This window comes from Melospiza georgiana, chromosome 3 (assembly GCF_028018845.1).
Source record: "Melospiza georgiana isolate bMelGeo1 chromosome 3, bMelGeo1.pri, whole genome shotgun sequence".
Lineage (NCBI taxonomy): Eukaryota > Metazoa > Chordata > Aves > Passeriformes > Passerellidae > Melospiza > Melospiza georgiana.
In genome coordinates, this window is record NC_080432.1 from 75,569,684 (window position 1) to 75,587,298 (window position 17,615).

The 17,615-nt window shown below is 36.7% G+C and overlaps 1 protein-coding gene across 3 annotated transcripts in view; it reads right to left on the reverse strand.

Annotated features, from left to right (window-relative positions):
* The window catches only part of NKAIN2 (sodium/potassium transporting ATPase interacting 2), a 508,006-nt gene that overhangs the window by 450,833 nt on the left and 39,558 nt on the right, over positions 1–17,615 (reverse strand). The window lies entirely within an intron of this gene.

The following is a 17,615-nucleotide window of genomic DNA, read 5'->3' on the forward strand; positions in this document are numbered from 1 at the left end:
TACTTTCAAAAAGTTACAAAATTGAAAATGGTTCCTTTCTGTCAAGGAGGACTACAGCTCTACTGTATGATTCTGTGACCTAAAAAATTCTCAACAAAATGAGAACATAATCCTATAGTCTCTTTTTCTTTTCCCTTCTTTAATTGCAAAGCTATTTATTTTTCTACAGAGACTGGTTAGAGGCACCAAACCAAATGTCAGCCTCCCACATGGATGCATATTTATCTGTAGTCTTGGGGTCACTGCGACACATCCTGTGCTCAGCTCAGTTATTCAGCAGAAGCCATCTGCTTCAGCCCTAACCTCCCCTAGACTAAAAGTGGTCAGAGCTGGGACCCAACACCTGCTTGGACAGCATATGCTGGAAGGCTGCATTACTTTACAAGTGTGAGATACATCTGTGGATTCCTCACTTTCAGATGACAAGCTTTATTTAGTGATAGTTACTGACAATTCAGACATGTGCTTTTCATAATCCACGGCCTGAAGTGAACACAGAGCTGCTAGTTTTAAGAACTTCAGGTCACTGTTTTAAGCTGCAACTTAAAACAATGCTACTTGTGTTTTTCTCCTTAAAAATTATAATTTAGGTGATGCTATACCTCACTTTAATCCCTCACAGAGTTGCAACATGACACTTAGCACATTTACTCTTTTGTTTCTTATTTAGGAGGAGGCCTGAGTTCCCATGTTTATATATATATAATAAAAGCATAAAGTAGTGGGAAAAGATATGTAGGTCACTAAGAAAATCCAAGATCTACAGGGAATATTACTGGGAAAATTTTTCCTCCCCTTTTTTTATTGGGCCATTCATCTAAGTAAGACTACTGGAACAAAGGCTCTTGAAGCAGTAAACTGGTCTCAAGAATCCATCAATTTAACTGGAGCACAGAGTCTCTTCCCAATAAATCAGCCAGGGGGGAAAAAAAAGTGATACACATTTTCTTACCTTTGAATACTCTAACTCTGCATTTGTTTGAGCAATGCTTAAGGTAAAGATAAGGATAGCCTTTGCCACTCCCTGATCAGGCTCAGCTCCCCAGCTCTCACAAATCACATTAGGTCTTTTCCTCCTTCTGTTCTCTCATTTTCCCCAGACACCAGAGTGTCCCAGGACGTGCTGCAGGCTGATGTGTTTCTGCCATGTGTCTTTTCACATCTCTCTGATGAAGTTCTGAGAGAGTTAAGGAAAATCTGGCTCTGCTAGCCCCACATCAACATAGCAAAATGTATCCAATTTCTGGCGTCTTTGCCCAGGCAGATTGACTCAAACAGAGAAGAGACCATGACCTTTCCATTTCATTCTTCCTCACTGCCATGACACAGCTGAGCTGGCCTATTCATCAGAGCATTTAAGTGTGTGGTTTTAGTTATATACATGCTTTGCTGAGTCCTAGCCTCTATAATTATGGCAAAAAAAATTAACAATTGCCTAGAATACAGTTGTATTTTCTACAAATGTCAAAGGCATTTCTAACCCTGGATGGGTGGTCTTTAAAGTGTCAAATAAATCTAAAATAAATACACATTACTAGAATCAAAAAAAAGAAAAAAAAATACATTTGTCTTCAACCAGAGCAGTTACTCCAATAAAATCAACATTCAGGTCCTTTCACTTGTCCTCAGAAAGAGATTTTCCCATCTATGCAAACTTGGGAAATTAGCAGAAAAGGAAACATTCTAATGTAAATCTTACATTGTAGCTTTTTTCCTCACATTCTTAATCCAAATTGGTTAACACAAAATAGGTCATTGAATGGACACTAAGGGCCATGCAGGACAGGGAAGAAGCTCTGCTTCACAAAATAAACAATACTCTTTTACATTTATTACCTATTCCTACAGAGGGAAAAAACCCAACTCTCCCCACCCCCACTCCCCCAATATACTCAAGAGATAGAAAACAAAACACCCTAATGTTTCGAAACCAATGAAAAAACAACACCCAAATGAATTAGCGAACAGCTTTTATTTAAATATCAAGGGAAAAAAATAAAAGCAGTAAGATTTCACACTTTTGAGCCCTTAAATGCACTCTATATGAAGTCACTACAGTCAATTTTGTGCTACAGTTTCACTGACCTAGTGAAAGCTCATGCTTTTAGATTTAAAATATCTTCCATTTCCATATTTTCTTTTTTCCACCCAAGGACAATGTATCACACAAAAGATGGAAAATCTCTTATTGCTTTCAACAGTTGAAAACTCACAGAAATGAAGCAGTTGGTTACACTTATCCATTGTTGTTAAGAAGTCATACTGTGGCTATCCATTACTTGCCTTTTAGTGGCACTTAATCCTCATTAGATTCATAATCAGATTTTTTTTTCTTCCATAAGCACTGTATTCATTCTACAGTTCAAAAGATCACTGAAGTAAACAAACACTTACAAATATTTTCAATTATCTCTGACTTCTAGAGGATTCAGAGGAATTGATCAGGATTGATCAAATCAATCAATAAATTTAAGAAGTACATAAAAGTGCTGAAAATCCTATAGGTAAAAATAGTTATTAAAGAGAGAAGCAAGCTTATATAAATTACACATAATTTTGATATACCTAATAGAAATAGCCTTCAGGCAAAGATATTAAAAAATTTCTATGGTTTTGCTCAAAAATATTCTCATGTTATTCCATAGAGAGTACTTACACTAAAGGTAGGGATCATTAGGTGACAACTAAAAATAATTTTTTCTTAAAGTGATATGTCATTATGCCTAGTCACAGTAACATATTACACCTGCAACTTTACTTTCAAAGAAACTTCTTGAAAAGGAAAAATGTGCAATAGTACCACATTAATAAAGGTCATTCACTTCTTCATAAAGATAAATTTAGCAAATCAAGGGAAGCCTTATATTCTCTTATGTGCACAACCACAATTAAGTTAATGAGAACTTAGAAGAAATACACAGACTAAACCATGTTTAGTTGATTCAACAGAACAACATTACATGATTCCAGAGGTACCAGAAACTAGGAGCCCAAGAAATCTTAGAGGGTACTGGGAATATGAAAATATATTCACTCTGCTGCAAAAGCTTATTGATGAAAAAAGACTAGAGTTTCCCAGTAAAAATTCCAAATCTTTTGTAGTAGAGATATACCACCACATAAATTAACTGAGATTAAGCAGTAATCAAATGGTATTTCCCCCTTATGAGAGCAGGGAAGAAATGGTCTTCAGTCAAGGCAAAATCAGTAATTAAGCATACTTTCAAGTACCCCAGTCAATGCAGCAACAAAAATATCTGCAGTGGGGTTACTTCAAGCACCAGGGTGCCCCTGAAGCATACTGGACAAGGCAGGTACCTTGAACATGCACAAAAGCCATGAGATAACCAGAAGCCAAGCTCCTACACCAGCCTAAAATGTATCAGGCTCTTACCCACCAGGTGAATCAGCTGCAGCCTGGTGCTGGTCTGTTAGAACCTGATGGGAGACAGGGAACCAGCTGAAAAATGGGGATTGATCTTTACACACTCAGAACTGTGTGTCTGAGTCATTCTGTGGAATGTGCCTTTTCCCACTGGTACCTCAAGCACAGTAAAATAAAAGCTACAAAGGGAACAATTTCATTTGACCCTTCAGTAAGAGCTTGGGAGGGGCCCATCTGCTGCCACAACAGGTGAATGGCAGCTTTGCCTTCATGTTTCACCATGGTTCCCACCAGTCAAAGTGACTCAGGTGAAAAATAAAGGAATAAGGGTAATGATAGTCATCCAACAATCTAAATCCAGATGCACCAGGTTGGAAATGATAAACCGTTGCTTATCATGTCAACAGCAATGACAAGGCTGTTTGCACCACAGAAAGGTAGGTGGTGGGTTGGTGGGGAAACAGAAGAAAGCTAACTAGAGGTAGTCACACTCCACTTACCTCAGTGCTCTTCTCAGCTGTAGCTTTTAATCTTAGCTTTGTTGCTATATTTTAGGGGGTTTTTTTTCCACCTGAATATAGCAAAACATGCAGCAAATAATCTGTGGTCATCCAGATCAAATAACTTCTGTAGGGCTGCAAAGTGGCTGAGGATACTTAAATCCTGACTGTAATGGATCTAGTGCTGGAAGAGTAACCTGAACAGTCAATCTGACATCTTTAGCCAGAAGCAGAGAAGAAGACTTTACCAAAGGATGCTCCAAAATCACTTAGGTAAGTCATGTGGTGCAGTAATGGCCTGATTACCACTTGTGGCTTAAAATTTAGTGAATAATTGTAATAAAATGTTCATTTTTATCACAAAATACTAAAAAAAATATAGAAACACAAACAGAAGACTACATTAAAATTATGGGAACATTACAATATACATGGGAACATTTACAATAATGTGAAACAAGTTATTTAGTTCTACAGTGAATACCACTCTACAGGGCAATCCATTTGTCAGACTGGCAAAAGCTAAAAACAAAGGGTGCAAACATTCCCCTAAGTAATGTTTTCAGAAGAGCTTCTATAAGCTAGGATATTTATCTATATTCACTCTTATTTATTTCCCTTTGAAAACAGCATCCGTTGCCTCACTCACCAAGGCTTCTATATTAACTTCAGAAAGAACATAAAAAATTTTCAGAATTCAGATCTGAAGAGACTCTAAAACCTAGTAGTTGCACATGTCTCAAAAAAATCATTTTGGCAGAAGGGAGTTATTTTCAGGAAGGTTTGGAGACTGTTTTCTGAAAGGCACATTGAATTGCTAACTAATTGCAGCCACATTATTTGCCATATCATCAATGGTGAGCATTTTATGGCTGGATGCAACTAGATTAATATCAATTAAAAAGATGAGGGCTTCCTTATCATGTATTTTTATTTAGTCTGACAGCTGCTTTCTGAATGGCACAGAAGGATGCCTATGAAATAATAAACCAAGTGAATAAATAATAATAATAATCAGTACCCTCTCATATATTCTTTAGCTCTTTTATAGGTGATATACTTCATAAAGAAGGCAGTTCAATGATAGAGTTTAAATTCTGCCAGTTGTCATGCTTGAAGCTCCATCCCAAAACTAAGCAATCTGTACTGTCTGAACTGAAACAGGGCTATTGAAAGCAAAAGAATGAGGAAATACTGCTAGAAATTACCAGGTATGAGTATAGAGATATCGCTGTGAAGCTGAAAAGAGGCTAAAAAAAGGAAGCAACAGAGGATTGAAAGGAAGGATAGGAAATACTAGAGAAAGGCTGAAACTGCCTCTGCCTTCTTCATCTAGCATTTTCTTGTTTTTTGCTTTCCTGTGATTGCTGTACCTTTTGAGACCTTTGGGATAAATAATAGCCACTTACACAGCTTCTTTGTGTGTCCTGAAAAGTAAATAAACATTTAATCAACTCCAAATTTGTCACAAAACATTAATATTGCTTTTATGATTAAGGCTGCACTTCAAAACACTTTCAGCAACTGAGACGATAAAGCCCTACTGCCACTCACCAACAAAGACATACTTCAGCCTTGCATGAAGCTTCATCCCAACTCATGTCATGCAGAGCCTGCCAATATGCTTATGCTGGATTGTTTTGCTAGGCAGGAATTCTTATGCTTTTGTTCCCACATTTTTCTTTTGAACTTTCAATTCGGGTTGACTTCGCTACTGACACCAACAATGCAACACTGGCAAGACAGGGAAGGTGAACTACAAAGTATTTGCATGGTAGATAACAAACAAGGGAAATTTTAGAATTCCCCAAGCTTGCACAGACATCTTCTACATCAATTCCTTCTAAACACAAATGAAGCTGACAAGATTGATTCTCTGGCTGTCAATGAAATTTTTGGTTGTAGCTGCCTACTGAAATCCCCAGTAGAACATGCCAGTCTCTTGACAAGCAATCCAGAAATTATGACACAAAAATCTTTTAAACATCAATGGTTTTCTACGGTTTTGCTCAATTGATATTTTAGGTTTGTTCTTAGGGTGTTGTTTGTTATGGGGTGCAGGTTTGGTTTTTGTTGTTTTCTTTTTCTGAATTCAAGGCGAGAGCATTTTTTGCAGTTGGGTTTCTGGCAATATTAAAAGTATTTTCTACATGAAAAAAAAGCTGAAAAAGGAACTCCAGTATGACAGAAGTAGGAAAGCTTCCTTGGGTTATTGCTAGAAAGGCAACCTTCCAGGACAGGTGGAATATCAAATGAAATTATGTCTACTCAAGATATAAAGGAAACAAAGATTTTCCTCTCCATATAACTAAGCAATGTGGTATGCAATTACTGAAAGAAAAGAGCTAAGGAACACGGAAAAAAAAGTCATTGTAAAACTTTGGTGCTGCTGTTGCCATATTTTAACGTAACTTTGCTTGTTTATTTATAGAAAGCAACTGTGAAAATGCACTACCCATTTATCAATGTGCACTTTGTTTTATGACTCCCAAGCAAAAGAACATCCTCAGCTTAGCTAGTCAACAAATAAGCAAGCCTGGATTTCTTAGGGTCCATCATTTTTAACTGTCAGAATAATTTAGGAAAGGTACTGTGACCTTCACACTTATTATACCTCTACCTTTTCAAAAATATGTACAGGTCTACAACAAGCTGCTTAATTTTTTTCTCAGTATAGGTTTCATTTGTAGAGAGCTTTAGTGCTTCTACCCTCAGCTGTTAAGTTGTATACTTCACTTATGAGAAACATTTTGGAGGCAATCACATGAGCAAAACTACTGTTTGGGGACAAATCTTTTGACGAAGTTCTCTATCTTCACAGGCTTTGACAGTTAGCTTGCTGAAAGACTAAAAGAAGTACAAAATCTCTTTCAGAATCTTTTCTTAAAGGATAACTAATAAGTAAGATATTGGTCATCGTGCATGACTGACCATCATATCATGCAGGATGGTTCTCATTCTTCTTTCTTATTGGGTGTCTTTACAGCCTATCCTGGATCCCTACATCTCTTTTGAATCTAAGGTGTTCCAACAGCTAACCCACATTAAGTGTTTTGGTTTTCCTTTAACCCTTCCTTTCAGTTCTCTCACTTTAGTAATATGATCTCATAGTAATATGGTGACGTTCTTGCAATTTCAAGATTGGTCAAACACTGCTTTTAATAATAATTCCTGCAATTTGGTTCAACTCTTCTAAAAACCTTCAGTGACAAATTATGAGCTTGGAAGTAGGGATAAAGAATACAATGATTGTGCCTAAATTAAACAGTGACAGGTTAGCTAAGACTAGCTGAGCTCTAGTCTAATTAATCTTTACTCTACAAGAGAAACAGGCACGTATGAAATATGTTTCATTTCATCACAAGGACATGAGATGCTTGGCATTACTTGATGTACCTGCTTCTCTCCATTGGGTAAAAGAAGTGAGTGAGTCTCTTGGGATGAGATGATTAGCTTCTAGAACTTGGCAGGTGAAAAGAATCTCTGTTTACACTACTGAAAAGATGGAAAGTGTGAACCCAGCTGATAGAAATACGGTGCAGGAAAACCTGAATCTAAAATATGAGCTTCTTTCTCAATACTGTTCAGTGCTATCAGGGGTGAAAGCTTGAAACATAGATTACATTGATTAAAAAAATAATTTATAACTTGTAACTGTACAGATCAAGCTGCTCTTTTTGAACATCAAAGAATTACTGAACCAAAACCCCTAACGTCACTTGGGCTACTGGCACATCTAAGTCTGCAGTGTATGAACTCCATATTGAACAGTCCACCCCAAGCTGTAACTCAGACTGATACCTTCAGTGGTTTCTCCTGCCAGCTAGACCTCTTGCCAGTTAGCTCTCTTCCACAAATCTGCCATTAATTTAGCTCTACTCCAGAAGTGCTATGACATGATACAAATATATTACTAAGTCTTCTAAAGGACTGTAATAAATAACATAACAGCAATTAATTCAAATCTGCAATCTTAACACTGAAAAAGGCAATGATTACTTTTGGCATAGTGTGCAGAAAATCTAACATTTGGAAAAGGCACCAACATACTAAAACCAGGCAAGAGCTACAACATTTATTTAGCAATTTTGAATATCAGAGAAAATAAAACCAATATGAAAGAGAGACACAGAATATCACATAGGAGAAAACAAGTTGAAATAAAAAAATATTTTTAAATAGTATTAATTCTCCTCTCTTTGCGTTTGCAGGAAACTGCATTATCTAAAAGGAAAGGCTCTTCAGGTGAAATGACTTAAAAAATACCTAACCTCATGGATGTCATAATAGTCACAAATGCCTACACCACTAAAGAACAAACCTCTTACATTAAAGTCTGGAATTTAGATTATGCATTTCCTGTAATCCTTTTGAACTGTCTTTCAATTTCAATACTTTTTAGTGTTCAGTAACCTATATTGAAATCTCCCCTCCTTCTCTTTAGAAATCCACAAAATTATGCAAAATCACCATGTAAGCATAAAGCAATACACATTCAGCTGAAGGTTTGGCACAATATTGGGGGTAGAGGTCAGTTACATTTTTAGTATAAAAAATCCTTCCAAAATCACAAAAGGTAGAATTTTGACAGGAACTGACAGAAATTGGTACTTAAGGCCATAGGATGATTTGAACTGCCTGCATCACGTTTCCTACATATAAAGTTTGTTTGACAGAAGATAGCCAACAGGGTCCAAAACCCAGTTAAGAACATACCAGAAGAAAAAATCCCATCTCTACAACTTCATCTACAACAATCACAACAGGCATAGCAAAATTGCCCAGGATGAAACACATCTTTGAGAAAGAGCCATTCACCATATTAAATAGGGCTCCTTGACATGGAAGTTAAGTATGCTGAGAAAGTAATGTTAGGGAAGGAAATCAGTTTTTCATGTTGTATCTTTTCTCCTATAGGGACATGCAGCCTGAAAGGCTACTCTTCTATTAGGGTTAAACTCAGTAGCAGCAAGAACACAAATACATAGCAAGCCTGCTCTAGAGTATGAACTCAAGCAAAAAAAAATGAAATCATAACACATTCCTTTTCTTTAGTTGAAAATGCAGGAAAAGTAATACTGAAATAATATTATCAAAGCCAGATCTAATGTGGAACAGAATGTGACAGATCTGAAATGATACATCAAGGCAAAGCAGAAACTCAATGGAATTTCTTTGAAAACTGATGAAAATGTACAGTAGTTTTTAGTGTTCGTGGTTGATCCTCAAAGGTATCACCAGCAGCTACTGAGAAATTCAGGTCTTTTTCAATTTCCTGGTCCCAGCTCTCAGATATGTGATTTTTGTGACAGAGGAAGAGTTGACACCATGAGCATCGAATCACCAGTACTTTGTACTCCAGCACTCTCACACAGGCTGAGATCACGTCCTCAGCAGCAAAAGCCACCGGGGGCTGTGCCTGCTCTGCCTGAAGCTCTGCTTCCTGTGGTCCTCAGCAACTGACCTCTCCTTGCCAAAGGCTGCCAAAGTGGTGCTCAGTACAGCCCTTGATTCATCCTCTCTTTAATTGTCTCTGCTTCCCTAAGCTAAGCCTTTGATGTAGCTCACACTTCAGGGGCTGTAAGCAGATTCACACAGTACTGCACTCTGCTCTGGCTCAAGGCTACTTCTTGCACACACAGATTGTTTCTGTGACCATCAGGTTCCTTTATGCTAGCAGGGCAACCTAAAGAAACCTTAATCAAACTGAAAAGTAGCAAGACGGCTTCTTGCTACTTGCCTTTTTCAGAAGTAGATTTATTTAGAGCTATTTGTCCCTCAGCTCCCCAAAGCAGGACATTAACCACCGTAGATGTTCCCAAAACCTTTTCTGACTCATGAAAAAAAGGGATGGGCTGTACTTTCATGGGTTTCATTTCATAAATGAGGAATCGCTGCACCTAAAGGGGAGGAAATCTCTATTTTGCATGACTCAGACCAATCAGACTAACTTTGAAAAGTTCATTATCGCATTTGGTACTTTCAAATGTCACAGCAGATGATTTGAGAGAATATTTCCAGCAGCCTCATCTACAGCCCTAGCCTTATGTAATGGCTTTCCCTATTCTTGCTTATATCCTTCAAGGCTGTGGGATTCAGTATCTGCCAAAGGGAAAGTTGATAAAGTTAGGACATTTTCAAAAAGCAACAAGGAATGTTCTTACAGCCTTGGTAATCGCAGGGAACCATAACATGGATTTGAATTTAGATCTTGGGGAAAGGGAATCTTGCCTCTACCTGAGATAATATCTCTTAATCTTTGAAAAGAACAACATGAATAATACTCTACTTTACAACAAAAATAAAAGCACAGCACCTCACTGTTCCTTTTAAGAAAACTATCCAGCAGCAATAGTGCAAATAGTAGAAACAGACTTGGTTAATAATTTATTGAGCTTTCAGAAAAAGATCTGAAAACCTCCTGCTAATATCCTTATGATCTCAAGTTTTGGTAAGAGAGACGTTGTACCAACTACCCTGCTGCTCACCACTGTAATTCAAAGAGTTTTAATACTTGTGCTCAGTTGACAGAAAGTCTAGTTTTAATGTGAAACTTGCAGCAAATCAATATAATCTGCATTACAATACGTGGTCTGATTCAAGTGACAGGATACTTTTTAATGATCTCCCACTGCGTATCACTTTTATGTTTTATTGCTGAAAAGTTATTTCAGTACCCGTAATTTCACATGGAAAAAAAAAAAAAAAAAAAGAGAAAAGATTGCTTTTGTTTCTACCAGCATCAGCTGCTTTATTTCAGCATTGTCTGTGTGAAATTTCCAGTGAGTTCCAACTTCCCCACAGAGATAAAGGCAAGGATGTATGTTAAATTATGATATTAAATTGATGTGTGTTAGATAATGCTATTAATTTCATAAGGTATGCATCAAAAAACCCCAAGGAGTGAAAGATATCCAAATGCAAATACACCCAGAGCAACCCACAGATAGATGACAAAGTTTCTATCATTGCAACCTACAAAGTACTCCTTCCCTTGGAATTAAATGTTAATGGCCAAGAAGATTCTACTTTTATTTCTTCTAGCAAAGTAACAATTCCTTTCCAGACATTTTTATCATGATGCTAATGTTTGGCAATACTCTTTGAAGCCATACCAGAACTGACTACATAATTTCCCTAATCTATTCTCACTGAAGAGGAAAAACTAAAAATCAGAGAAGTGAGATAAATAAAACCATGTAGTAAGCTGCCTACGTTTCCTGTTTTTTTTTTTTTTAATCTTTTGTATTTACTCAGTATTCTATAAAACATCATCATCTTATATGGCACGTTTCTTCTTACACAGAGAATAATACATTCAACAAAGTGGCTGAAAATTACTACTTAAAACATCAAGGTTTTGTCTGCATTTTAATTTACACATCTCAAAATTAACTAAATTTGGGCAAAAATTATTTCTTTCTCTCAGAGATTCATAAACAGCCACACAGGGCATTAGATAATACGGTCAATCATGAGGCCCATGGTACACCCAAACCTCAAGTGCAATTTTCTTGACTCTTAGTTGTAGCCTACAGTAGAGATGTTCTCTAATGAAAGCCAAATGAGAGAAAACAGAATGTCTTAAAGGAGGGCAAAACACCAGTACCAGTAGATCCTTGACAATTTCATGTTACAACCCTGCAATCTTTCTCCTCACAAATAGCCTGCTATCTCATGGAGAGTTATAACTAGCACAGAAAACAGTAATAAGAATACAGAGAAGAAAAAATACTTAAGAAATTAAAGGGGAAAAAGCACTGTTTGAGCATGAAAAGGCAAAAATATCCAAGCCCTTTGAAAGACTGTTAAATTCTTCTCTTACAGGAAATTTCTGATTCACCTTCACCCATCATAACTTACTTGGTGATTAACTATGAAAGAATTTAGAGAACTAACTAGTGGCTGATGTGTTACTAATAATGTCCTTATGTCATGAGTATCTACAAAAAAATCATTTTGGAATCAGAGAATGAAACACCTACAGAGTCCTGTGGGAAAACAATGTGAGCAGTCTGCAATCCTAACTTTTTCAATGACCACTCCTTTCCAGCTGGCTGATCAGAGAGAGATCATGAAAGAATTCATCTCTCTGAATCTTTCCTTTTCTGTCTTTCATAAGCAAATCATTTTTCCATTTTAGTTTCCATAAGGGTGCTAATGGAAACCCATATCGGGCTAAACAGATGATTAAGGCTAATGGATTGCTAATGCACATTACTAGCAGAATTTTATGAAAGTCAGACTCTGAAATCCACATATGCACAAACAGTTGAATATAGATGTGGAGAGAACATTAACATTAGAGATTGATTTCTGAGCATTAATCTAAAGGAAGTTACTGGGGGAGGAAAAAGAAGATAGTGACAGCGATGAAAATGGTCAAGATGGGCATGGCAAAAATGCAGCTTTATTACATACTTATAGCAGTGTACTGCTGTGGAGTGACTTCTGTTTATACATCTGTATTTATCTACTTCCAGTGTAATGGTGACCAAGAAATTAGTTCTTTCCTGCTACAAACCATGCAGCATGGTTAGAAAACCGTGAGATCATCTCAGGGGTCTGTATGGAGCTGCAGAGATATTCTGCTGACTTGTCTTGAAAACCAGAATATATAATTCCTGCTTGCTTCGAAAGGAGAAAAGTTAAAGAATCTGTTGGGATTTCAAACACAGTATTTTGAAGAGAAAATACAGACAGCTCTGGGAGCTTTCAAGCTCCTTGGTAGTTAAAAGTTGTGTTTAAATCAGTCCTGAGAAAGATTTCCAAAAATTCAGAGAAGCAGCATTTCTGGAAAGGCCATAGAAAGTATTTACCACAGCAGCTTCTGAAAGATACTTATTGTTCTGTCACTGGAAAAAAAATCACATTTATTGCTACATCACCTCTCTGGATCAAGCACATGGGCTAACCACTTGCCCATTCTGAAGCAGTAATTAACCAAGAAACATCACTGACACCCTGTGTTAGTGTAATGGACAGAACAATTGAACAAAACAAATCACTTCAAAACTGGGAAAAAAAAAGTATTTCTGTACTATTTTTTCCTGACAAGAAGATAGCAAGAAGAGTTACTGACTACACAGGTGCTCTTTAACAGTTTGGTTGTATGCTTGATGCTTTATGCCTGTTTCATTAGCTACTGCTGAAATACCAGCTGGATATCCTGATTTTTTTTTTTTTAATGTAACAAAATTCCCAGGGAAAAGTCCACACAGTAAAATTTTCAATCTGAAAAAAGTATATTGGAACTCCTATAAATATTTCAACAGCACACATTAAAATATATATATATCACAAACAGTGAAGAATATGCATTCTTTTGGCATATGCATGCAGTATCTGTTGAACCATTTAATGTTTAACACTCCCTAAATTTATCTTTTATACTGCTACTGCTTTTAGACAATATGATGAAATACATTAACAAGATAGATTGCTATTATGTTATGCTTCTGTCATATTTTTATGTCATTAAGGTGTAGGTGGGTTATATTTAATTTATTGAGCTCTTAAAAAAATAAATCCAAAGCAATTATTTGAAATATGTAAAGAGAAAAAAACCACTGTCTTAAAGAATAATGTCATTTTAGTACTCTCTGTATGGTTCATGGATTTGACCTTTTTTTAATTCCTTGGTGGTATAAAATCATTCTAAAAATGCAGGGTGCAATCTCTTAAGAGAAGAACCACTATTTTTGGGAATCAGAAGTAGCTCACTCTATATGTCAAATTCACCTCTGCCATCTTCACGAGGTGAGATTTTTCATCATCTTGTTTTCCTAGTGCAAATGCCATTGTGGCCCGTTTTCAGATTAATAACTCATTCTGGTTTTAGTATTCCCCAGAAATGACCCTTAGAATCACAGACACACAGAACCATAGAAAGGTTAGGTTTGGTTTAGAAGGGACTTTTAAAGACAGTCTAATTTCAACCCCCTTGACACAGGCAGGGAAACCTTCTACTTGTCCAGGATGCTGAGAGCCCCATCCAGCCTGGCCTTGAACGCTTCCAGGATGGGCATTCACTACTCCTCTGAGCAATCGTTTCCAGTGCCTCACCCCACTCACAGTCAAGAATTTGTTCCTAAAATCCAATTGAAATCTACCCTCTTTCTGCTTAAAGCCATTAGTCCCTCTTAGGCTTAGAGCAATTCACAAATACTAGTCAGGTTTTACCCAGAACAGATGAAAATCTCTGAAATGTAAGCTAGAAAGGCATTCCTTTGTTTTCTTAGGTTAACTGTTCTAAGTATATGACATATAACCTCTCCCTTGTAACCGTATATTAAGATATGCTGCACAGTTCCTGAATGTATCCTGCATTTATTTCAATTTTATTTTTTAAATAATGATTAGAGGATAATCTTTCCTTCCATTTGGGAAAAATTCTCTTGCCAAGTTACACAAATTTTTATGAAATTTTTATTAAACTCCTTGCATAATATATATGATATCTCACTAGATCATTTTAGCTCTGAGTAATATAGCAGCTTAAAGTGTTTGCTCCTAATTATCTTTTAACAGAGCAGCATTTTCTTATAGGATATTCAGTATCAGTAATAAGGTACAAGTTTTGTCCCAGCTGTATCTTCTATAATAGCCATCATCTGTTTGGATACAGAATCCTGTGTTTTTTCAGAAGTCTGTATTTGTTCCACAGAGATCCTTTTTGAACACACCTCTTCACCTCTGACCCAGGGGCTGCCAGACTAGTGTCCATCTGACCCTCTTGCTGAGGTTTGTGCCATAATTCCCACAGCAGTCATCAGATGTGATTTTATGTGGCTCAAGAATTTCACCTGAATATCCATGTGAGCAGTCTCACTAGCACTTGGATGGCTGTCTACTGGTTTTGATACGATGTTTTCCTGGCAGGATAAAGTTATTTGACTTTATAGCTCCTGAGATTTGACACAAATGCAAAACCCAATAATTTAGTTTTAAAATCCAGTCCCAATTACAGAGAAAGATAGTTGAGGAAGAGGGTGAAATCCTATTATGACTACTGGCAGCATGTTCAGTCTATGAGTTTTTAAAACATGATGCTTTTCTTTCAATAGAAAATGTCTAATGATTGGTAAAACAACATTCCCAAAAGCAGAAGATGGTTTTTCCAGATACTAGGCACACTAATGTCTTTTGTATAGGGTGGATTAACTGAAGCTTGGGTGATGTTAATTGAACCTTCTGTTAAGTTCTGTTGAAGTTTTGGGAGCTTGGGTTTTTTCCTTTCTCCGTACATAAATGTTTTACTGCCAAATTCTGAAAGATTTGAAAGGATAAGAGATCTACAAAGCAAAAGAAATGTAAACTTTAGAACTGAAGATGAGAATAGAAATTTTCAATCTTAACTGGAATGATATAATTTGTTTTTATTTTAAAAAGATTCAGGATTGAATGTGCCACATATACAATGAGGAAAAAAAATAAAATTATTGTCTTCTTCATAAATTCTATTGTAGATATAACAAAGATAGAGAAATTAATGAGATGAAACTGAATAAAGGGTCTTAAAAAATACATTCTGGCATAACCAGTCAGAAGTCAACTAGTTCCTTCCCTAGATGCCTTGCACATATGATAATCTGTTCTCTGCCAACCTGAAGACTAAGAACCCAATATAAGACTTACAAAATAGCATTTCCACATGTTCCTGTTTAGGTTATCTATTTACCTATCTAACCTGTTCTCTGTTCTCTGCTGGAGGAAAAAGCAAATCTTACAGAGAATCACTACAAAGCTTATGAATCACTCAAGTCCTCCTTGAAACAGTGTAAGGACAAAACTCATTCTAGTTTAATGACAGGAATATTGGTAAGATAATGCAGACCAGAATGCACATTAGTGGTAAATTTATGAGGCTTGTTAATTGTAATAGTTCCATTTCTACATATTGCTAATGGAAGTTTAGGGCCACAACATTCAACTTTTCTATCCTGTTTTCACAGATCACTTTTAGAAAAGAACTGAAAACCAAACCTCAACAAAAATACTGTGGCTCAACAAGAATATTTAAAAATTTTTCAGGTGGAAAATATGAAGATAGGGTTCTGTGTGCTGCTCAGCAACATTGTGCAAGCTTTTCTGTCAAAATATAGTTCTTTTTCACTATATGGCAACTCTTCCCTACTCCAAGCTCTGGAGCTTCATGGTGAGCTTGTTAAAGCATACCAATAAATTAACCAACCTTTTCAAATGTGCCCATGCCCCAGTACACCACGTATAGAACTGAACTGTCACCTCCCTGAGCCAAAACACTACAACCATTCTAGGTACATTGCTCAAAAGCAAGTTTCTGTCCCACTGTCAAATTGAATTATATCACCACCCCTTGATCTTCTTTTTAATAATAATTTTCTTCACTTCAGTAGTATTTACAACTTCTTTCAGTCTCATACAATCTCAAAACACAATTAACAAAATTGTATGCCTCTTCAAGAGCATTAACACAAGTGTTGGCAGATACTGTGCAGTCCCTTGGTTCCAGGTGGCACAGGAGAAGAGAAGGACTGCCGAAATGTGTCTTTTCAACTGGCAAATTGCATGTACAGCTTTGGGATCACTCTGCTGTACACCAGCTGGCAAATATAGAATGAGAGAGAAGCGGAGCTTTTCTCCACAAAAATACCAAGGTTTCAAAACCTTTTTACCAGCATGGGAACTAACCCAAAATCTTAAAATAAACTTAGGAAAAAATACTGAGCAGAAAATAATCTTGAGACCTGCACACCTTCTTGACACCTGTGAGTCCAAGTTTTAAATTAAGCACAGCAGAGACACTAACCGCAGTTCCATCTCCAATGGAACTGTGTTTCAGCACAAACTATCCCAGGAAGATGCATCTTGGTAAAACAGTATGGGCGCTCATATATGGTTCATTACACAAATTTCACCAAAACATGAAAATGTTTTTTTGTCAGGAAAAGTTCTTTTCTGAAAAACCATGTTGACAGAAAAGGCCCGTACAGATTTACGGTTGACACTCCCAAGCCACACCTCATTACCTAGTCATTGCTGCTGGACACATTGCAGGAAATCACAACCATTCACTCATGTAGTCTGGGTTATAAAGTAACACTTTGCAAATCTCTCCCTTTTGTACTCCTAGCCAAGTACTCAGAGAAGGGACTAACTCTTTCTACAATAGTCTTCATCACTATTTTTTCCCCAGTGTAGAAAATTGCATCGTTAGTTTTGCAGGTGACCCTGAGACACACTGATACCATTAATGGCAACTCCAAAATGCCTTCCAAGTGCGACTGGAAGCCCAGTTCTTCCTCCTTTTTAACAAATCCATACTTCATGTCTTTTCCCTCAAGACTCTCAAAGCATGTGAAGATGCTGATTAATTTTTTTTTTTTTTTATTTACTGGGGACTGGGTTTAATCTCAGTATTTTGTGAACAGGTTCAGATTTCTTTGTCTTGCATTTTAAGAAAGTTCATAAAACTGCCAATATGTGCTGATGAGAATTATACTCCAGAAGCTAATGGTGACTTGATTCAATTATCTCCTTGGCAGTTCTGGGTGAGTCATACGATTGTAATTCATGAACAGGGAGAAACAAATCTGATGTATGGCTGGAGCTCCGCAGCAGGCTGCCATTTTCAAAATCAATAGGTCTGAAAAGGCAAGGATGAATCAGAGAAAGAATAAAGTAATGATCAGTAATTCTTAAAGTAAAATAAGAATGAACACAAACTACTCTGCATTATACTAAGTCCA